A 23,003-nucleotide genomic window follows, 5' to 3' on the forward strand; every position below is an offset into this window, starting at 1 on the left:
TTTTGAAAACTATAAAGACATATAAACATATTTTTATGATGAACAATATGGAATCTATGATTTCAAGATGTTTATATAGGGTGAAGAATATTGAGCTTCAACTAAATATTCTTATAGAAAAACTTTATCTTCCTATTTGTTTACTTGCTCTCACAGGTTCTTTTTTTTTTTTTTTTTTTTTTTTTTTTTGACCATTATTTCTTCAAATATTTTTCCTATCCCTTCACTCCTTTGGGGACAGCATATATATAAAAGCTTTACCAAATTATTTGAAGTTTTACCAAAACTTGTTGATATACTGCTAATTAAAAATTTTTTGTCTTTCTGTGCTTCATTCTAGGTAGTTTTATTAATCTGTCTCCAGATTCACTAATCTTTCCTTCTGCATTATCTAATCTGCCATTTATTCCACTACTGTATTTTTTTTTAAGAACTTTTATTGAGATACAGTTAACAGACAATAAACAGCATATATTTAGAGTGTACAATTTGGTGTCCCAATCTCCCAATTCATTCCCCCCCAACCCTCCTCGCTTTCCCCACTTGGTGTCCATGTGTTTGTTCTCTACACCTGTGTCTCTATTTATGTCTTGCATTTCCTCTTTCATAGTTGTTAGCATTTGCCTTCTGTATTGAGGTGCTCCTATATTGGGTGCATATATATTTATAATTGTTATCTCCTCTTCTTGGATGGATCCCTTGATCTTTATGTAATGTCCTTTCTTGTCTCTTGTAACATTTTTTATTTTTAAGTCTATTTTATCTGATATGAGTACTGCTACTCCAGCTTTCTTTTGATTTTCGTTTGCATGGAATATCTTTTTCCATCCCCTCACTTTCAGTCTGTATGTGTCCCTAGGTCTGAAGTGGGTCTCTTGGAGAGAGCATATATATGGGTCTTGTTTTTGTATCCATTCAGCCAGTCTGTGTCTTCTGGTTGGTGCATTTAGTCCATTTACATTCAAGGTAATTGTTGATATGTATGTTTCTATTACCATTTTCTTAATTGTTTTGTTTTTGTAGGTCCTTTTCTTCTCTTATGTTTCCTGCTTAGAGACGTTCCTTTAGCATTTGTTGTAGGGCTGGTTTGGTGGTGCTGAATTCTCTTAGCTGTTGCTTGTCTGTAAAGCTTTTGATTTCTCCGTCGAATCAGAATGAGATCCTTGCTTGGTAGAGTATTCTTGGTTGTAGGTTCTTCCCTTTCATCACTTGAAATATATCATGCCACTCCCTTCTGGCTTGCAGAGTTTCTGCTGAGAAATCAGCTGTTAACCTTATAGGAGTTCCCTTGTATGTTATTTGTTGTTTTTCCCTTGTTGCTTTTAATAACATTTCTCTGTCTTTAATTTTTGTCAACTTGACTGCTATACATCTTGGAGTGTTTCTACTTGGATTTATCCTGCCTGGGGCACTCTGCGCTTCCTGGACTTGGGTAGCAATTTCCTTTCCCATGTTAGGGAAGTTTTCAACTATAATCTCTTCCAATATTTTCTCAGGTCCTTTCTCTCTCTCTTCTCCTTCTGGGACCCCTATAATGTGAATGTTGGTGCGTTTAACATTGTCCCAGAGGTCTCAGGCTGTCTTCAGTTCTTTTCATTCTTTTTTCTTTATTCTTTTCTGCATCAGTGATGATCACCATTCTGTCTTCCAGGTCACTTATTCGCCCTTCTGCCTCAGTTAATCTGCTATTGGTTCCTTCTAGTGTATTTTTCATTTCCGTTATTGTGTTGCATATCTCTGTTTGTTTGCTCTTTAATTCTTCTAGGTCTTTGGTAAACTTTTTGATCTTTGCATCCAGTCTTTTTTCAAAGTCCTGGATCATCTTCACCATCATTATTCTGAATTCTTTTTCTGTAAGGGTGCCTATCTCCTCTTCATTTAGTTGTTTTTCTGGGGTTTTATCCTGTCACTTCATCTGGTACAAAGTCCCCTGCTTTTTCATTTTCTCTATCTTTCTGTGGCTGTGGTTTTCAATTCCACAAGATGAAATACCGCTGATACTGCTTGATACTGCTGTCTGCCCTCTTGTGGAGGAAGCTATCTAGGAGCCTCCTCACAGCTTATTTCTTTTTTAAAAAAACTTTATTTTATATTGGAGTGTAGTTGATTTACAATATTGTGTTAGTTTCAGGTGTATATCAAAGTGATTCAGTTATACATATACATAAATCTATTCTTTCTCAGATTCTTTCCCCATATAGCTTATTACAGAATATTGAGTAGATTTCCCTGTGTTATACAATAGGTCTTTGTTGATTGTCTGTTTTACATATAGTAGTGTATATATGTTAATCCCAAACTCCTAATTTATCCCTTCCCCCTACATTTCCCTTTGGCAATGTAAATGTTTTTGGACTGTGAGTCTGTTTCTGTTTTGTAAGTTAATTCATTTGTATCATTTTTTTAAGATTCTATATATGAGTGATATTATATTATTTTATTTATCTTTGTCTTGCTTGACTTAGTATGATAATCTCTAGGTCCATCCATGTTGCTGCAAGTGGCATTATTTCGTTCTTTTCTATGGCTAACATTACATTATATATATGTACCACATCTTTTTTATCCATTCCTTTGTTAGTGGACATTTAGGTTGCTTCCATGTTTGGGCTATTGTAAATAGTGCTGCTATGAACATTGGGGTATATATATCTTTTCAAATTATGGTTTTCTCCAGATATGTGATCCAGCAATCCCACTCCTGGGCATATATCTGGATAAACACATTATTATTATTCAATTGGCTACTTGATATTTACTGAACATATACTATGTACCAGAATTTGTTCTCAGTCTAGGGGTTAGAGCACTTAAAATAAGATTTGACAAAGTACCTGCCCTCATGAAGTCTTTCCTTCTCTTAGGAAGAGAATGAGAATATACACACAAACAAGATTATAGTAAGTGGTGGACACTATAAATAGAACAAGGTAATAGAACAGTACTTGGTTGGAGGACCATTTTTTGCTAAGAGAGTCAGGGAAAGCCTGGCTGAGCTGAAATCTGACTGTCAAAAAGATGTCTCATCTTCAAAGGAAGAGGAAGGGAAAACATTTCAGAAAGAAGAGTAAATACAAAGGCCTTGGTGCAAGCCTGTCAAGGATGAGAGGGGAGTGTGGTTGGAGCACAGTGGATGAGGAGGAAGGGGAGGCAGAAAGGGGAGAAATGAGCAAAGATCAGATCATATACGGCATCTCAGGCTACGAGAATGAGTTTGGATTCTAATTTACCCAGCCCCTGCTTTTAACAAACTCAGGAACTAAAGCCCAAAGCTGAAGTGACTTGTTCAAGGTCATTGAAACACTGGATGGTTTTGGAAATGAGATCGCCTCACTTGCTGACAGCTGTTCTGCTTTACTGAGCTGCTTGCAGAAAGCAACATTTGTTGGTCAAGTAAGGTCTTCAAGGTGGAACCTGACACTCTTCTGTACTCCTATAATTTTTACCAAGTTCTTTCTAATTATTTTCCTCCTAATTAGAGATGAATATGTTCTTATCACTTAGCTGTTTTATAAACAAAAGCAAAATAGTAGTGATTCCAAAGCTTTTAAGTTGACTTTGGTTATTCAAATATTGAAATAATCAAGATGGAGACAAGAACCTGATGGGTGACTCTGCAAACCAGCTCATCTGCATGGTCTCTCTGGCTGTTCCACTGGGAACAGTACACTGACACTCCACATCTAACAAGAAGATCCTGCTCTTGGGTCTAGGATACTGACTGTCTTGAGATGGGTCTACTATGCCGTTTGTAGCCCTCCATCGGGTTCCTGTGCTCACTCCTTGTAGAACACTGACCTGGGACTAGGACAAGTATCATCAGAGACCATCTGTTATTAGGCATACCCAGTGGGGGAACCAGTATGATGTGTCATGAGACCAAGGCTCTGTTGTCACATTTGAATTTGAAATATTCTCCAGTGCCATGTTAATTTTCTTCATCTGTTAAATTGAGTATAGTGCTTAATTCAAGAGGTGGTTTTTGTGATGAACCTGGACAATGTATACAAAAGCCTTTTGCCTACAAAAGTAGAGTTCCTATCAAAGTATCTGGCACCATAGCGCCCCTTCTTTTCTCACAGCATCTGTTAAAATCATGGGCTTTTTGTGTCCCAGGTCAATCTGCCTTTTTTTTTTTTCACCATACATAATAATGTTGTCCCCCCACACTATTTAATGAGCATCTAATGGATGCTTTGAGCTGTACCATGTACACCTAATCAATCAATATTTAAGAAGTGTCTACAAAGTGCCCATCACCAAACATTATGAGGTCTTTAGGAGATACAATGAGAAATAGTTTCTGTCCTAAAGAGGTGAACACTTAATAATGACAATTTCTAGCTAAAATGTTCTTTAGGATTTTACATTTTCCAATTATCAGAATATATGTTCATGGGAGAAACAGAGAAGGGATAGGGATGCAAACTAGAACAACCAGAAGGCTTCATAGAAAAGGATGGACAAAGAGGGAGGTTTGAGCTGGGCAGAATGAGGGGAAATGGAGAAATGACATGGCCTTCTGGGCCAGGGGCATAACAGCAGCTTGGGCACGGTGTGGTGCAGGTGTAGAAGGGGAGAGGATGGTGAGATGACAATCCCTGACCCTAGCTGGGTTAGGTGCCTTGTAGGAAATGGCCTTTTTAGAGAGCTAGAGGCAGAGAAAGTTTGGGAGAACACTTGGCTACCAGCTCTGCTTTGTCTCCGTGATGAAAATGTGGTCTTGTTGCTACCAAGTTGAAGGGTCTGGGAAGACTGATACTTATGTCTCCTAGTTCTTACTTCTCCCAGAATGTGGATATAAGCCCCAAACTTAAAAGGGCACAGTTATGTGGCAGAATCTTCTCTTGCCACACTGTGTGGGAGAGTCCCCAGACACTTTGTGTCCTGTGTGGGAATCTGGAGTTCAGGAAGAATAGCCAACATTCACTTCATCTTACGCTAACACCTCTTCCATAAATGTTTAGAGTTCCTGGCCAAATAAATTGGCTCCTTATAATGCTGAGGAAGCCTTCCTGATAGTCTGGGTGCAGCATCTCTGCTAAGGTCTTTAGAGCCTCCTCTGTTCCCCCATCAGAGGCTTCATCACACTGTACTGTGATGGCCTGTGTCTGGCCCCCAGGAGACCATAGGTCATTTGACGTGAGCAGGTACCATATTTGTTTTATGTGCATCATTCAATTCCCAGAGCACAGTTTCAGGCATATAGTAACTATTCAATTAATATTTAATATATTATATTAAATTAAGATCAGCTTTCCTAGAGCAGAAGGTGGTGGGTGGGAAATAGGGCGTTGCGGTCAAAACTTGCAGGGCAGTAATCTTCACAGAGGTTGGATTTGATGAGAGAGAGGAAGGAGTGTTCGCGAGAAGAGCAAAAGAGTAATAAGCAATAAACTGTACTGCCTGCTTCCCTCCCAGCAGAACAATGGGGATAAATGGGATAAAATTAGGAAAATCATTAGCATGATGATAACCGGATTCTCCTCATGCTGGGAGCCGGTCGGTAACCCGAGGTGTTGTGTGCTCCCAGCCTCCGTGCCTTTCCCATCACGGTGGCTTTCCTGCTGAGGACACAGGAAGCGGTGCTCCAACCCGGCTGGCCCCAGGGTCTTCTGAGAGACGAGATCTCTGTGGGAGAGAGGGAGGAGGGAGCAAAAAAGTAAGCTGTGTCAGCTGATTGCAGTCCTTTGGAAGCAGATGAGCAGCCTCACTTAGGGGGCACCGAGATTTGGAGTCTAAATATGGGCTTTGAAGTCAGATCTTCCATGGTTTGAGTTCACACTCTGCTACCTACTAATTCAGTGGCCAATGGCAAGTGAACACTCAAAGGGCAGAGGTAGTTATTTCCTTATATGATGAGGGTCATTACTGCACTAGAGGGAACTCTGCTGGCATGCATCCAAGGCAAGAAAACAAAGGCAATATTCCCAGAGACCCAGGCTGAGACCAGAGAGCTCAAAAAGGGTCATTTTTTTAGTAAGTGTCTTTTCTATCTCCTCTTTCAGTTCTGTATTGTTTTTGTTAAAAGATAAAACAGAGAGAAGTGAACCAGAAGTGATTTCAATTCATTCTGTCAATGCATTGGGCAGGATAATTAACTCGAAGAACACAAAAGACACATCTTGAACTCTCATTGTCTTAACAGATAATAGTTCTCGTCTCTCTAACGTCACAGCCCAGTGTGGATTGGGAGACCATCATGTAACCTGTAGTCAAGCTATCCTTCAAGGCCACGGAGGTGAGGAATGAGAAATAGAGGAGATTCACAGCTCTTACCGGCCTCCACCTGGTAGTGCACATGTCCCAGCCACTCGTGTTCCATTGGCCAGTGCTGGTTACCAGGGCCCCAGTATATTACTAACAGCTGTATTACTAAATGCCAGAAGGCTCAGTACTAACTGTCTCTGCCACAGCTACTTCCTTACTGTATGACACTGGAAAAAAAAATCACTTTGAGCTTCAGTTTCCCCAACTCTGAAATGACCTAATAGTTCCTACTGTATGGAGCTTTGTAAGAATTACATGGGATAATGCAGGCAAAGACTTAAGCACATTACCTTGCAGGTAAAAACTATTCCATATCAATGTTGTTGTGGAGATTAGTAAGTATCAAGGACAGCTCTTGGGCTGCAGGCAGCAAAGACAGGTTCTAACTAACTTCAGAAAAAATGGAATTTATTGGAAGGACTTGGGGTAACTTTTAGAATCTAAGTGAAGACTGAAGAACCAGATTTTAAAAGACAGGCAACTGGGGCTTCATAGTAGGAAGCACTGGAAACTGTTTGACTGGGTGCCATCCCCTTGGCAAACCTAGGGCTTTTGACAAATGCTTTTGGCAAACATTAGGCATTTTGACAGTCCACATCTTCCCAAGGATCCTTTCAGGGAAGAAGTAGTCTGTACAAGAAAATCTAGGTGCTGGTGCAGAGGAGAGAGAGTAGAGCCTGGGTAGCCACAAATGACAAATACCCATTCACTATATGAGTTAGGAATAAGTTGTATACAAATAAGATGCCATTACAGTGGCTTAAACAAAAAGTGTAGAGGGAAGCAGTCCATAGCTGATGCGTGGACTCAAAGATGCCTGGGAGTGGTACCAGTAGACCCTCATTCCCTCTGCCTGGAGAAGACTGTGACATAGGCCTAATCCTATCTGCAAGGGAACCCGGGAAATTCAGGGTTTTAAGTACTCTTTGGTAGATTTAAGCAAGGAGAAGTTGGGCCTGGAGGTACAAATGTCCACAGCTGAACATCAATGTTACGGGAGGGCGTAGGGAGGAGAAAACAACTGGCCTGAACCTGAAGAATTCCTCCCACTGACTCTTCCCTCCACGGTGCTTCTGAAAGATGGAAAATGTGAAAATTGTTCCATGGGGTCCGCAGACCCCCTTCCTGGCCTGGGAGAATCTAAGTAGCATTTGGTGTGGAGAGTAAACTGGTCAATAGATGTTTTCCCAGAGGCTGTTTCTGGATAGATCTCTTTGGTTAAAACCTCTACCTATAGTAGATCAGTTATTTCTCAATTAAACTGGAAAGGAAAAAAAAGCTCCTTCTATAGTGAAATGTCTCCAAGATCCCAGGACAGTCCATTTCTGTGGTCACACATTAATAAGAAAGGTAGGAGGAAAAAAGTTTTAAAACTTTAACATGCTTTGCCTAGTGCCTGACCCATTCTAACTTCTCAATGAATAGAGGCTATTTTCCAAGTTCCTTCAGAACCTACCTTTCTGAGCTCTTGGTGTTCAAAATCTAAAAATCAGGCACTGACACAACTCTAGATAGCGGCTACCTCCTGGGACAGGATCCTAATGTAACAGCAGTGAAAGGGAGGGGGCCGGGGCAGTGAGGGAAGGGTACATCCTGAAGAGGTGCAAGTTTTCCAGGAATTTAAATTGTCCCACTTCTTTCTTAACTCCTTTTCCCACTCCAGCTCTAACCCACAAACTGTTTTTTTATTCCAGTGAAATGAGGTAGGAGTGAGACAGAAGCCTTGGCATAAACACTTAGGCTTTTTAATACTTTAAAGAAACGGCTCCGTTTGTCATCTGTTTAACAGCCAGATTTTATTGAATGGCAGCAGGGTATTCCAGTGCTGTAGCGGGGTTTCATATATTGATACATTGTAATAATAATATTAGCCTACTTTCAGGAAATACTCATGGAGCCCCAAGCTTGGTGCCAGTGCTTTAGATAAATGATCTTCACTCATCACAAAAACCCACCCTGTGAAAGGTGCTATCTCTTAGCTTGTTTCACAGATAAGGAAGTTGAGGATCCAGGCAAGTTAAGACATTTGTCAAATATCACAGCTTCAAGGGGTAGAGTTGTCGGTCAGACTTGCTCTCTTCATCGTTATGCTGTGCTGCTATAGAATTTTCTCAGCAGCCCTTGGGGACACAGATTGTCTCACTTTACACCTGAGGAACCCAGAGTTCAAGAAGTTGGTGACTCGCCCAAGGTCAACTGCAGAGCTATTAAATGGCAGAGCTGGAATTGAACCTAGACCCATCTGAGTCTTAAATACAAAGCTGGATTATCCCACAAGGCGTTTTGCTATTGGCTGAACATATCTAGTGCATTAACTCCCTACCCATAACTCCACCATCAAGATTTACTTAGGCCGGGCAGTGAACTAGTCAAGAACATGAACTCTAGAGCCAGGCTAGCTCTCTGACATTAGGCAGGTTTCCTAAGCTCTTTAAGCCTCAGCTTACTTATCTGTAAAATGGGACTAATAGTAGTAACTAATGTATGGGTTTGTTGGCAGCACTTGATATAATATTCAGTCCAAGGGTTACTGTTCAATATCTGTTAGTTTTTTCTTCCACCTTGTTGGAACTTGATCTATATTCTAACTCACTGTATAACCTTGAGGAATTGTCTCCTCCCTCCAGGCTTCAGTTTCCCCATTTGTGAAATGGAAAGAAGTTATCTCAATATTCTGCATGTTTCCTTCTGTCTATCATTCCACACTTTTCAGTTCAGTCAGGTGCCAAGGGCAGCTACAGTGTCTTGCACGGCACCTCAGGGAAGCATGAGGTCTCTGTGAGAATAAGCACAAGTTACTGTCGGCAACAGGAGTGCCAGCAGCCCCCAGTTCTTAGGATCATAACAGCTCTCATTCCCAGAGGGTTTGCTACATGCCAACTGCTCTTTAGAACATTATAGAGACATTATCGTATGTAATTCAAGAATCTGTTTATCTTTCTCCTTCTCTCTTGCCAATGTTGGCAAAATAGATATTGTGCCTAAAAATACATATTACAAGTGGGGCAGACATATTACAAGTTATCATATTAGCTAAATATAATATATAAGGCGTATATATATATATGGTAGCTAATGTGAGTGTACACACACGTACATACACACACACATACACACACACACAGAAACAGAGGGAGAGGCTGATGTGATCCCATTGTCAGGACTGTCTGCCCCTCTCTAGATGGTGGAGACCCAGAATAGGAAGAGCTAACATGCATTAGGTAACAACTCAGTTCCAGGCATTGCTAGAAGCACTTCACATGGGCTGCCCCATCCACTCCTGACAGTAACCCTGCTGTAAAGTTCCTGTGGATGTCTTTATTTACAGATAAACACGTAAGGCTCGAAGAGATGAAGTAGCTTACTCAGCTAGGAAGTGGGAACCCCACCCTGCAGTGTAACTCCAGAGCCTTGATACTATCAACCACCACTCTCAGAACTTTCTATAGTTTCTGAACTTAAGCCCCTTTAAAAAAAAAAAAAAAGAAAGAAAAAATAGGAAACCATTTCAGCTTCCTGAATATTAAAGTCCTGGGATCTTTCCTGGTCCTGGGGAGAAGAGTGCAAGGGTGGTGTCCTCAGCAGGGAGCTGAGGTCCTCAGTCCTAAAACCTTTGGTGATGGAAACTATCAGGTGAGATTCTCCCATGGATATCCTGACCTCCCGTGGTTCACCAGGTAGACACCAACTACTAGTCAGAGATGCCCTTCTGGTCCAGAGAGCCTGGTCCCCACCTTCCTGATCTGGGGTGTGCATAGAGCTGCAGCTTCCAGCCACTCAGAGCTCCTGCACACCTTTCTGAAAAAGGAAAATATGAGGCTGGTGGGCAGGCAGGTAGGGTCAGGCTCTACTCCTGTTATACTGTTGTTGCATGTGTGATACCTGGAGGGAGCAGCCTTGTTAAGCATGTGACAGAGAATCCTTAAATGATGTCTAAGGTTGTTCTGCAGTCAGCTAAATGGAATAACAAATAGAATATTAAAATGGTACCAAGGCTTCTCCAATATTTCATTTGCAGTAGATCATCAAACACTTGGGTCCTTAGCATTTAGTGTAATGGAAAAGAGCGGATTCGTGTTGTTACAAGTTTTCCATTTACCAAGGAGATGCACTGGGGCTCTGGTCCCTCAATGGCTCTGTGAAGCCCATTTGCCATGCAGACAGTGCAGTGTGCTTGGGCCTGTGAGAGCCTGTCTGCCAAGGCCTGGTGGAAGCTGCTCTCGCTCCACGTGCCAGTCATGGTGAGCTGAGGACCACATGTGAGCACCTTTAAGCCCCAATACCTGCCATGGCCTCAGCATCACTGAGTTAAGAATAGGGACAAGTGACTTAGAAACCCAGAGGTACCAGAGCAGGTTCTAGTCTTGGGTTTGACATCTACAACCTACACAGCCCTGAGCAATTTGCCTTTCTGAGCCTCCGCCTTCCTGTCTATGAGATAAAAGCTTTAAACTGGATGGTCTAAGATGCTGTCCCCTTTAAAAGGTCACAGGGCATATAAACAACCTCACAGCCATTCGCTGCCATTGTTAATGGTTACATATATTATTATCTTTTGATGCAACGTAGTTGATCTACTAGGTTCTCCGCTCCAAGAGGACAGATGTGTTTTGTCCAAGATTCTATCTCCATGGTCCAACAGTGCCTGACACAGAGTGGGTGTTTAATAAATGTCAGATGGATGATGGTCTGATGGGTCCAATTTATCTTCTAAACTAAATACTACCTGCCATGGGCAGTCATGGTGTGTGCTCACATGCACCCATCAGACAGAAGTAAACTAATCCTCCTGTGTGAAATTCTGCATATGAAGTGTGTCCATGCTAATTGCTGGTGACAACTTCCTGAAGCTTACACAGTGGCTCCCTTTAGCCATCTGACTCTGTGTCCTTCTTCTTACTTTTTATCACTTATTAATCAACATGTCTTTGCAGTCACAGTGCCCTTTCCCATCTTTCAGAGTATTCTGAATTATAGACCAATCGGTTAACTAATTACCTACTATGTGCTAGGGCCCTCTCAAGTCCTATAGGGAAAAAATAAATTAAGAAGATCAGGACACTGCCATCAAGAAGTCTATGGCTATTTGGGAAAAGAAAAGATGACCTTATTTTTCTCTGTCACCTTCAGTTCTTGCCCTGTTGTTCCTCATAATGGAGAAAGAGATGCCATTCACTAGTCAGAAACAAGATTATAAGGGGGAAAAAGGAAATATATCTCTCCCCTCTAAAGGATTGCTACATTTTAGAGAACATTCCTGTACTTTTGTCTATGACACAAGTCATACATGTTCATCATGAATATTTAAGAAAATCAGATAAGCTAACAGAAGAAAGTACATGTAATTCACCACCTTATGGTGCAGATGACCAATGATACATTTTGGTGTATATGCTTTTTTTTTTGCTTTTTTTTAAATTTATTTTTTATTGAAGTATAGTTGAATTACGTTTTTAATTACTGCTGTACGGCAAGGTGACTCAGTTATACATATATATACCTTCTTTTTCACTTTCTTTTCCATTATGTCTTATCACAGCGTATTGAATATAGTTCCCTGTGCTATACAGTAAGATCTTGTTTATCCATTCTACATGTACTAGTTTGCATCTACTAACCCCAAACTCCCAATCTAACCCCCTCCTGCTCTCCCTCCCCCTTGGCAACCACCAGTCTATTCTCTGTGTCCCTAATTCTGTTTCTGTTTCATAGATAGTTTCGTTTGTGTCATATTTTAGATTCCACATATAAGTGATATCGTGATATGTCTTTCTCTTTCTGACTTACTTAGTATGATAATCTCTAGTTGCATCCATGTTGTTGCAAATGGCATTATTTTGTTCTTTTTTATGGCTGAGTAATATTCCATTGTATATATGTACCACATCTTCTTTATCCATTCATCTGTTGAAGGACATTTAGATTGTTTCCATGTCTTGGCTATTGTGAATAGTGCTGCTATAAGTGTAGGGGTGCATGTATCTTTTTTTTTTTTTTTTTTTTTTTTTATAGTTGTGGCACATGGGCTTAGTTGCTCCATGGCATGTGGAATCTTCCCAGGGCAGGGCTCGAACCCATGTCCCCTGCATTGGTAGGTAGATTCTTTACCACTGCGCCATCTAGGAAGTCCGCATGTATCTTTTTGAATTATAATTTTCTCTGGATATATGCCCAGGAATAGGATTGCTGGATCATATGGTAATTCTATTTTTAGTTTCTTGAGGAACCTCCATATTGTTTTCCACAGTGGCTGCACCAACTTATATTCCTATCAGCACTGTAGGAGGGTTCCCTTTTCTTCACACCCTCTCCAGCATTTATTATTTGTAGACTTTTTAATGATGGCCATTCTGACCAGTGTGAGGTGGTAACTCATTGTAGTTTTGATTTGCCTTTCTCTAATAATTAGCAATGTTGAGCATCTTTTAATGTGTTTATTGGCCATCTGTATTTCTTCTTTGGAGAAATGTCTCTTTAGGTTTTCTGCCCATTTTTTGATTAGCTTTTTGATTTTTTGTTGTTGTTGTCTAGTTGTATGAGCTGTTTGTGTATTTTAGAAATTAGGTCCTTGTTGGTCGCATCATTTGCAAATATTTTCTCCCATTTTGTAGATTGTCTTTTCATTTTGTTTATGGTTTCCTTTGCTGTGCAAAAGCTTGTAAGTTTGATTAGGTCACATTCATTCATTTTTGTCTTTATTTCTATTGGCTTTGGAAATTAACCTAAGAAAACATTGGTATGATTTATGTCAGAGAATGTTTTGCCTATGTTCTCTTCTAGGAGTTCTATGGTGTCATGTGTTACATTTAAGTCTTTAAGCCATTTTGAGTTTATTTTTTGTGTATGGTGAGAGGGCATGTTCTAACTTCATTGATTTACATGCAGCTGTTCAAGTCTCCCAACACCACTTGCTAAAGAGACTTTTTCCTGTTGTATATTCTTGCCTCCTTTGTAATTAACCATAGGCGTGTGAGTTTACTTCTGGGCTGTCTGTTCTGTTCCACTGATCCATGTCTGTTTTGGTGACAATAACATGCTGTTTTGATTACTGTGGCTTTGTATTATTGTCTTAAATCTGGGATGGTTACTTTGTTCTTTTTCTTCAAAATTGCTTTGGCAATTCTGGGTCTTTTATGGTTCCATATGAATTTTAGGATTATTTGTTCTAGTTCTGTGAAAAAGGTCATGAGGAATTTGATAGGGATTGCATTAAATCTGTAGATTGAACTGGTTTGCAAGGCAGAGATAGAGACACAGATGCAGAGAACAAACATATGGACACCAAGTGGGGAAAGTGGGGAGGGTTAGGGGGAATAAATTGGGAGATTGGGATACCAAATTGTACACTCTAAATATATGCAGTTTATTGTATGTTAACTGTATCTCAATAAAAGATCTTAAATAAATAAATAAATCTGTAGATTGCTTTGGGTAGTATGACCATTTTAACAATACAATCTTCAATTTCCTTTATTACTTTCTTAAAGTTTTTATTTTGATTTGGACCATTTTTTCAGTCTTTATTGAATTTGCTACAATACTGCTTCTGTTTTATGTTTTGCTTTCATGGCCACGAGGCATGTGGGATCTTAGCTCCCTGACCAGGGATCGAATCCTTACCCCCTGCATTGGAAGGTGAAGTTTTAACCACTAGACCACCAGAGAAGTCCCCCTTTATTAATGTTTTATAGTTGTCATCATGTATAAGCCTTTCACCTCCTTGGTGAGGTTTATTGCTAAGTACTTTATTTCTGAGGTTGTAATTTCAAAAGGTATTATTCTTATTTTTTTTACATTCCCTTCCTGATATGTTGTTGTTGGTATAAAGAAATGCAACCAACTTCTGTATGCTGATCTTGTATCCTGCTACCTTGTTGATACAAGTATGTGTATATGTACATGTACTGACATAGAGTACCTAATTATTAAATGTGTTTCTTATGCTTTACAGTATGTGAAGATTATTTCCATGCCATTTAATATAGTCTACCACATTGTTTTTTAGAAATATAGAATACTTCATCTAGTGGCAGCATCACACATTAATACCTGTGTAAAGGGAAAAAAAAGAGGGAAGTTTGAGGAGATCAGGAAAGGGACTGTGTCTGGAAATTAAGAGCACAGACATTGGAGTTATTCCAGGTTCAAATCCTGGCTCCACATTTACAGGAGGCAGAACGTCCATGAGCCCCTGAACCTGTCACAGTATCATTTTCCTCTTCTGTGAAATAGGAATGGTGATGGCTGCTGTTCCTTGGGTGGTTTAAAGGATTAAATAGAATAATGTAAGTAATGAAGTTGGCCACATAGTGTTCAACCAACGTTAATTTATTTTCATATTTAAAAAGGGAATAAAACAAGAAGAGAAAGGAAACATGAGCAGAGGACAAAGGAAAGAAAAAAAAATGTGGAGGGAGAGATGCCTTGTCTGTAAATGGGAGGGATTTAGTAGTTGAGGGTGGGCTGAGCGATGGAGGGCAACCTCAAGAGAGGAGAGGTCAATGGCTGTGTGGGAGATGGTGGGTTTTCTACAGGAGTTGCTAGTCTGATGTCTGAGATCCTCACTGCTTTAGGCAAAAGCAAAACACAGTGATAGCACAACCTGCTCCTTGCGTGGGCTGGAAAGCTCCCCTCTAAGAGTGCCTGGTACGGGGTGGGGTGGGGTGGTTCTTGGCCTCTATTCCCCCAGGGAAGGGCACCCTGGTGAGTATGGATGTGAGGCATGGATAGCAACAGCTGCCCCACACGGGCTGTTCTTTCTCTCCCACCTCTGTAGAAAGGACCTCACCAGTATCCCATCTCAGAATTCCCAGAACAAGTGGAATGTGTCAGCTCACCTTCAGAAACTAGGACTCTGATCTAATCAGCCGGAGAAAATTTATGACTGCTATTTTTTTTTTTTTGAGGGAGGGGGGTGTTACTGTTGTTTTCCCTTTAATGGTGTTAATGCTTTGAATAGCCTTATTGAGGTATAATTGCCATACAATAAATTGCACACATTTGAAACATAAGATGCAGGTTATGACATACGGATACACCTGTGAAACCATCACCACAGCCACCCCAATGAACACATTTATCACCCCCAGTTTTCTTGAGTCTCTTTTCAGTCTATCCCACCACCCCTACCCCCCACAGCCTTATACATACATGACTATAGTATTTTTTCCATCTTCTTATTTCCAAAAATTAGACAATTTGATGTTATCATATCTATGTGGCTCCTTTTTCTTGGGAGTGGTGCTCATAGTATTTTTCTCAATGTCCCTCTAAAAACTCTGACACTCCCCCACCCCATGTCAAAGCTGTTTCTGTAAAGGCAGCTGCATCTCTCTGTATAGGTTACTGCAAATGGGAGCTATTTAAATATCAACTCTTACTATCACTTTTGATTGCTTTATAGAACTGGTAATAAGGCTCACTGGAGATGATTTTGGTACCAAGGTAGAAGAGAAATCCTGGTGTCATTCATTCAGCAAAGAGGAGGCTCCCCTGTCGAGATGCTTTGTGTGTGAAGGGTGAGGGCAAAACAGATCAGGTTCCTTGCTTCATGAAGCTCACAGCTCAGAAATGGGCACTGATCACCTCTAGGTAAACAAATATTTATGAAGGAAAAGAGAAGGTGCGTGGTGACAAAAAACTGTGGTTTGGTTTCCTTTTCAACATCAGGCATAAGGAATAAAAGCAGGTAAGGAAGTTGATAGCAGTTTCTTTCTTACCCAAAAGCTTGAGGAAGCCTGGGAGAGAGGGTTGGAGGCTGGGTCATCAGCAGATGCTAAGGACCTGAGGCAGAAAAGAAATTGGAGCAGCAGGCCTGCAAGGCTGGAGCGTGAGAGAAATGGAGAAAGGTCAGAAAATACAGCTGCGGGGGCAAGGGCCAGATCAGAAGAGACCATGAAGGCTTTGGAAGAAGTTTAGGTTTGATTCTAAACACAACAAGAAGCTATAGGAAGATCTCAGTCAGAGAAGGGGCACATTTAATTCTCTAAAGATCACAGCTTCTCACTAAAGGACTCATAAATGAAGAAGATGTCAACTTTCTGATCAAAGCAAATAATTAGGAATCATTATAAAAAATGATATTGTAAATAATTATAACAATGAAATTCTATGCTATGGTGCTTTAGCTTGGAGAAAAATAACAAATGAGTATTTTATATTGAAGCGTGCTATCTGCTAGGCATAACTCCAAGCTTTTGATCTATAGTTCTCATTTTCCTCTACAAAACAGGTGTCATTCCTATTTTTTTTAATAAGGGTATTTATTTATTTATTTATTTATTGGCTGCATTGGGTCTTTGTTGTTGCTTGCAGGCTTTCTCTAGTTGTGGCGAGTGGGAGCTACTCTTTGTTGGTTGTTGCGGTGCGCGGGCTTCTCTTATTGCAGAACAGGGGCTCTAGGTGTGAGGGCTTCAGTAGTTGTGGTGCACAGGCTTAGTTGCTCCATGGCATGTGGGATCTTCCTGGACCAGGGATCGAACCCATGTCCGCCGGATTGGCAGGCAGATTCTCAACTACTGTGCCACCAGGAAAGTCTGATCATTCCTATTTTACAGATGAGAAAATTGACTCAGAGGTTAAATAATTTTTCCAAGTTAACGAAACTTGGAGACTAGCTTATTGAAGTAAATGAAGAGGGCCAAGGAAAATGTCCTTTTCTGTTAAAACTCATCTGCAACTTTTTGCTGCAAGGACACATTTAAACCTGTTCTGTAGGCTCTGTGGAGGCTAATGGCTTTTAGGAGGAAAAATAGGTCATGTACTGAAAGGAAGAGGTAATGGAGAAAATCACTGGAGCTGAAGGACACATGCTAGGGGGATTCTGGCACAAGGGACAGAGCACCCATGATGGTCACCCAGAGTGTACACAAGGCCACTCGGCCACCTGGCAAAGTTGTGGAAACCAGATGGTTCTGGCAAAGAGGAGAAACCTCAGCAACTACACAAAACATCTATTCTTCATACACAAGAGACCTTAAAACGTTAACCATACAATTACTATATGGCCTAGCAATTCCATGCCTTAGTATGTACCCCCCCAAAATGTAAAGCAAGTACTAGAAAGAAAGGAGGAAGAGAGAGAGGAAAACTTAGGATCATAGCAGCCCCAGTCACAATCTTCAAAAGGTGAAAACAACAAAATATCCATCAAATGACAAATTGATAGGTATAATTGGCATATCCACACAGTGGAGAGTTACTCAGTCATGAAACAAAAGGAACTTCTGGTACATGCTACCATGCAGATGAACTGTGAAACATTAAGAAGGAAGCCAGACACAAGTGAAGCTGGGACTAAGTGAAAGAGTAACATTGACATATATACACTACCAAATGTAAAATAGATAGCTCGTGGGAAGCTGCTGCACGGGGAGATCAACTCGATGATGGGTGATGACTTAGAGGGCTGAGATAGGGAAGGTGGGAGGGAGTCGCAGGAGAGAGGGGACTTGGGGATATATGTATAAATGCAACTGATTCATTTTGTTGTACAGCAGAAACTGGCACAACAGTGTAAAGCAATTATATTCCAATAAAGAACTTAAAAAAAGGTCACATTGTATGATTCCAGTTACATTAAATACCCAGAATAGGCAAATCTGTAAATGTACAAACAGATTTGTAGTTGCCAGGGGCTGGGCGGCGGGGGTAGGTGAGAAGAGGAGTGACTGCTTACTAGGTGTGGGCTTTCCCTTTGGAGTGAGGAAAATGTTGAAACTGTCCCATTCCAGCTAAGTGATGATTGCCTGACATTGTGACTTTTCTAACTTACTGTTGGCATGCTCTAAAATGGTTAATTTAGGTTATGTAAATTGTACCTCAATAAAAAACCATTTAGTGGAGTCATGGGGAGCACCTGAAATCCCCAGCTGAGAAGACCTTGAAAGTCCATAAAGAGAATCTCTAGAGGATCTTTATTCATTCCATATATATCTATTAAACACCTGTTAGGTGTTAGGGTGAACCCAGTAATACATGGACTTTGCCTTCATGGGGTTTACAGACATTAATCAAATAACCATAAGAATTAAGTCATGAATGTGCTGAATGCTCTGAAGGAGAAGCTCCAAGGTGCCAGAGGGCAGCACAGAAGTCTTCCCTAGTGAAGTGGCCATTGAGTCTTCTGTAGGGATTTACCAGGGAAAGGGAAGCAGTTTGAGGTAGAGAGGGAAGAGCACGTGCAAAGGCTCAGTGGCAGATTTCATGGTAGTGAGCAGGATCTGATATCCAGTATAAGATGAGTCTGGAGAGGCAGCCTGGACCAGATCAGGCAGAGCCTTATTGACCACACTCAGGATTTTGGTTCTAGTCCTCAGAAGGGTAAAAATCTACCCCCCTCACTCCCCCAACAAACACATACCATGTGTTTCTATTCCCTGCCCTGCATTTCCTGTCCTCATAGCTCTTACCACCCCAGCATGTCTTTGTTTGCTCTCTGTCTCCCTTGCCATTTCTAGATAAGTTCTCTAAGGATAAGGGCTGTCTGTTCCTGGTGCACAGCATGTGCTGAGTGCTTAAAGACTTGTTGAATCAATTCATAGATTTCTGTTTTGAAAATACCACTTGTGCTGCTGTCGGCTGAAAAAAAAATTGCACAATCATGAAGTTGAGAGTTATGTTTTATTTGGCACACATTCTGAGGACTTGAAGCCCAGGAGACGGGACTCTCAGATCACTCTGAGGTACTGCTCTGAAGAGTCAAGGAGTGGGGAAAGCCAGGATATAGAGGAGTTTTCATAACAAAGACCAGGTAGTCAGAACATCAAAAGATTACTATTAATTTTTTTTTTATTTTTGGGGGGGTACACCGAGTTCAATCATCTGTTTTTATACACATATCCCCGTATTCCCTCCCTGCCTCGACTCCCCACAAAAGATTACTATTAATTTAAAAAAAAAAAAAGAAACAGATATCTCAAGTTAAGGAATTTAGCGCTCTTCCATACATGGGACGATGCAAGAGTCTGGGCTCCCTGAAATCATTCCTTTGACATGCACCTCAGCTATCTGGGGCCTGTGTCCTGCTTTTCTCCATCCCAAATCCCCTCAGGGTGCACAGCTGGGCGTGGCTGCAGTGGCTGAGGGCTTGGCAGTGGGCAGCCCGGTTTTCTTCATCCTGAGTTCCCTCAGGGTTCACCGGCTGGGGTGCTGTAATGTGATGGCTTGATGGCTGCAACATCTTTTGTTTACTGATACGGCGGGCAATATTTTTCACTCACACTGCAATGTAGAGAATGGGTTTGTGTGGGGTGGGAGGAGAGGCAGGGCAGTCAGCTGCTCGATTCTGTAGTAGAAGGAAGTGTCAGGCTTGGGGTACCTCTCCCGAGGACTCGTGTGTGTGCTGCACTGCCCGTGGGGGAGCAGCAGCTGCTTTTTCTGCAAAAAGTGGGTCTTACCTTCAAGAGTAAGATCCTCTTATCAGCTGACCTCTGTCCCCTTGATCCTGACAGCCCTAGCAAGAGGTTAAATGGTCAGAGGTCAAAGCGTAGGGGAATGCCCACTGAGTGAGGAATGTTGGAAGTCTGGAGTCAGCTGCCGGGTTAGTGCACTTACTAAGAGCATTGTGCTGGGCATCCGGGGACCAGGATTCTGCCCCAGCCCGCTGCTGTTTCACCATGAGACCTTAAAGTCTCTCCATCTCTCTGGTTCTCCATCCTATTAAGGCAGTAAATGATGGACTTGACCTAGATGATTTATCCCTACCCTATTTTTTCCCACAGAAGGTTTTGTCTAATACTGTGATAATAGCAACTTCATGTTTAGATCCATTGTGACAGAATGTTCCTATGTTAGGAGTATTACAACAAACCAGTCAATGAATTCAGCAACACTATTAATAGGATTTATATTTCATGGTTCACAGAAACACCTGCATCTCAAAAATAGTCTATATATGTTCACAAAAATCTGATATTTATTCACTCTAACAGTAATGTCTAGTTCTCAGAAATTTTCAGACCCCTGACACCCATTCCATGGCTTCATGAATTAGGAGCCGGTGGAATGAAAAGCATGAAAGATCATAATCCTGGGAACAAAGGAAAACAAAGCTGATTATAGAAGAGAAAATGGAATGGCTTCACAGCCTGTGTTGAGATTGGACGGTGTAGTTCTGCCTCCTCCCCTCTGCTTCCTGATTCCCGACAGGTGATTATACCTAATACCCTGGCCTGCTGGGAGAAAGGTCCCCCAGAATGAAGAAGCAGGTTGCGTTATTCTCTGCTCAAAGGAAAGATTCTTTCCCCAGCATCTCCTGGGCTGGTTTCTAGAATGGCTCACGAAGTGAGGAAAATTCAAAGAAGCTGCCTGGGTGTTGAGAGAATTCTGTTGGCTTCTTAACGAAGTTTATCAGAGACAAAACTTCTGGATCTTTGAAGCAGAAAGGCCCAAGTGCAGAAACTGATATTGCCCTCTCTCTTGACCTCCGCTGTTTCTTTTTCTAACAGATTCCTTTGTCGGAGGCGCTGATTTTCTGTTCCCCAAGCTCATTAATTTCTCAGCATTAATATATTTCCCTTATCCTCTAATTAGGCAGCACTTCTCACATATTTATGGCAATAAATGCCCACGGGCAAGGGTTGCCTCTTCGTGTACACGGAGGCCAGTCCCTACTTGTGATCTGTGGTCCCACTGTGCACATGGGCAGTGCAGGAGCCACTTATCAAGGGTGACTCACAAAAGACTCCTTTGCCCCTAGGTTTGTATTCAATGCATTAAACAAATATTTGAGCAATTACCGCATTCCAGGTGCTATTCTAGATGCCTGGAATTTTTGCAGAATACAAAAGACAAAAACCTCTGTCTCCCAACATAAGTACATCATATCATAGGTTAGCAGTTAGTAGATGCCGAGTAGGGAAAAGCAGAGAGTGGAGTGACAGAGGCTGGAAGTGTTTGAGGGTGGCAACGGGGTGGGTGTATTTGTAAACACAGTGTTGGGAAGTTGACTCTTATTAGGGATTTGTATCAGAAAAGACTTAGCCATGCAGATACCTGGGAGAAGAGGAATCCAGACTTCGAGGACAGTGAGCAAAAGACTTTGAGGAGGGTGTGTGACTGGGTCCGTCTGTCCAAAGAACAGCAAGGAGGTCAGTGCGGCTGATGTTACAGGAGCGAGGGGATCACAGTGAGGCTGACTCTAGAAAAGGAAAGGAGGCAGATGGTGTGAGACCTCGGGGCCTCTGTGAGGAATTGGGCTCTTACTCAGAGTGAAAGGGGGCCAATGCCGAGCTTTGATCCAAGGAGTGATGAGATCTCTCTTGCGTTTTGTTCACTGCGTGCTTGTAATTCCATTCACCTAATAGTTTTAACACCAATTGAAAATTCATGTCGGAATCAATTACATTAGAGCTGGCAGATGCTTTTTCTAATTCTGTCACTCATTCTATGCTTATCAGCTGACATTCCTTTGTGAAATAGAGATTTCTCGCATCAATTCTAGGTATTTGATTGTGCAGGAATACATTTCCTGCTGAAAAGTAAAAATGAACGCTTAGGTCATTCTCTTTAAGGGCATATGTTCAAGGGAAGCTTTTTAAAAAAAAAAAAAAAATAGCCCCTCAAATAGGGACAAATGTGCCTTGTGCTTTAGAAGGACTCCCCCACTGTTTCCCTGTAATGTTATTCTTTCTTGTTGGGATGAAATTCCAGCAGGGAGCCATTCCTTGAGCTAGCTCTCATCTTTTGGAGTCTCCTTTTATATGGTGCACCTGTGATACCAGGAAGGACAAGAATGACCCTGGAGGAGGGGGCGTTAGTAAATCTTGCCTAGATTTGTTGGTCAGATGAGCTCATTGTTGTGTCCAGATCCTAAAGAGCAGCTGAGATTGTGCCATGTCCCTGCTCCATGACCTTCATTATTTAGTTAAATCCAAATGGCTTCACCCAGTTTTTAAGACTCTGTGAAATCTGTGCCCAAATGGCCTTAACTCCTTGATTCTTTATCTTTCTCTCTCTTCTTCTTCCCTTCTCCCTCCTTCTCTCTCTCACACACACACACACACACACATCCTTATACTGTGAACATTATTATATCCCCTCTAAACTACCAGTACCCCAAAACAAACTCTGTTCTATCCCATCTCAAGATTTTGTCTGGGGTGTAATTTTCCCTTGGGAAGTCCTTCTCCAGAGTTACCTACACCTATAGAATTTCATCCTTCAAAGCCTTCAACGAATGCTCCTTCCCCTATCTCCACCCTAAGCAATCCCCAGTCTGATTCCTCTTTCTCTGTGCGCCTACATCCCTTGGCCATATCCCGCTCTCACTTTGTTTCTTATGATCTCAGCTGTAAAAATGTTACTAATGTTCATGGCTATACCAGCCTCAGGTCTATAAACGTCTTTAGAAGTGAGGTTTTTGTACTGATTTTTTAAATTTCTCCCAGTGATGAAAAGTTTTCTGGTTCACGGAAAGCATTCAAACATTCATGGATAAGAATTTAAATAACAGCTGTAGCAATTTTCAAATATCTACTTTCATTCATACATTTAATACATACTGAGCACCTATTATATCTCAGATAATGGGTACCATGGAGACTACAAAAGTGAATCAAGAAATAGATCCTGCCTTTGGGCAGAGTGCAATTTAGAAGGAGGGGAGGACATATACGTATAGTACTATATTACAAAGGAAGAAGTGCTAAAAGCTAGAGAGTCAAGAGCAAATAGGTTAAATTCACTCATGTTTCTATTTGCTCTGCAACAGATATTTTCTCCAACAGCCTATG

General features: G+C 41.3%; 1 protein-coding gene across 2 annotated transcripts in view; it reads left to right on the plus strand.

Annotated features, from left to right (window-relative positions):
- The window catches only part of ATP10B (ATPase phospholipid transporting 10B (putative)), a 330,102-nt gene that overhangs the window by 18,208 nt on the left and 288,891 nt on the right, over positions 1 to 23,003 (plus strand). The window lies entirely within an intron of this gene.

Source organism: Hippopotamus amphibius, chromosome 1 (assembly GCF_030028045.1).
Source record: "Hippopotamus amphibius kiboko isolate mHipAmp2 chromosome 1, mHipAmp2.hap2, whole genome shotgun sequence".
NCBI classification, from domain to species: domain Eukaryota; kingdom Metazoa; phylum Chordata; class Mammalia; order Artiodactyla; family Hippopotamidae; genus Hippopotamus; species Hippopotamus amphibius.